The sequence below is a fragment of the Egretta garzetta genome, unplaced genomic scaffold (genome assembly GCF_000687185.1).
Source record: "Egretta garzetta isolate BGI_Z169 unplaced genomic scaffold, ASM68718v1 scaffold108, whole genome shotgun sequence".
NCBI classification, from domain to species: domain Eukaryota; kingdom Metazoa; phylum Chordata; class Aves; order Pelecaniformes; family Ardeidae; genus Egretta; species Egretta garzetta.
In genome coordinates this window covers 4,769,327-4,770,421 of record NW_009260614.1, presented here as the reverse complement: position 1 = coordinate 4,770,421, position 1,095 = coordinate 4,769,327, and the positions used below count along the sequence as shown (strand labels likewise).

Here is a 1,095-nt window from a genome sequence, read left to right as displayed (position 1 = left end):
CTGCCGCCACCTCCTCGGGCCTCGCACGGCCGGGGCGAAGCAGAGCTGGCGTTCGCCTTCCCCCCCTTTAAAGCCAGCTGTAATTCTTCACAGTAATTTTAATATTTTTTTCCGATTTTTAAATCGGGTTTCGTGGATGTAGATAAAGTTTTTCATCTCTAAAGAACTGTGCTGATTCTTTATTGCTCCCACGTATAGCCAGCTCTTGACTTCATTGGTTTAATAATTGGGATGCATAGATAATGTGACATTTACTTGGTGAAGGTTCTATAGTAGAGAAAAAGATAGTAGTGATAATACTGAATAAAGAGCAAAAATAGCTTCCTGATAATAAATTGACACACTCTGAAATGTTTTCAGACACAAGCTAACTTATGTGGAGCTCCCTTGAGCAGAAGTGGGGAGAGATGTCCATAATCTATATCTAAATCCTCCCTTAGAAAGTTAAGAGCTAAGATGTTACCAAAAAAAAGACCCCTCTTGAAATAAAACTAATGTAGAATTACCTATGATTAAACTAAACATGCCTTTTGGTTTACAAGGTAGTAGACCTTAATGAAACGAAGATAGAATGGAATACTACAGTACTGAGCATGCAAAAGTGAAGGACTCTAGATTTTACAAAGTGACCAAGAATACTAGGTGCTATTTTGTTTTTCAGTTTAGTCTGGAGTGTTAAAAACACGGTTCTTAAAAAAAACCCCAACCTTGTCTTCATGCATGATTCATAAACTGTAATCAGTACTCATTACGATTAGCTGCCTCACTCTTAAACTCTTACAGTTTACTGTTTATTTTCACTTTAAACTTTCTTCACAGGGTGCAAAAAATAAATTACCTTCTGAAGTTGGTATGGTAACCCACAAAATGGCTCAAAAGACTAGTTATTTATCAAAAAAAAATTAATATAATAGGAAAACTGATGCTGGAAGAATTAATTTTTCAAATCTGAGTGACCAGAAGAAAGACTGGGAAGAAAGGTATCTACATATCGTGAAAGAATAAGAATGACTTCCTGCGTCCTACTTTCTTCCCCCTTCTTGGGGGAGAAAGGGGAAGAAATTCCGTTGCATAATTCAGAACTGCGGAACGTGC

At 37.2% G+C, this 1,095-nt stretch overlaps 1 protein-coding gene across 1 annotated transcript in view; it reads left to right on the top strand.

The window, feature by feature from the left end:
* The window catches only part of LOC104131781 (protein spinster homolog 3), a 50,530-nt gene that overhangs the window by 13,602 nt on the left and 35,833 nt on the right, over nucleotides 1–1,095 (top strand). The window lies entirely within an intron of this gene.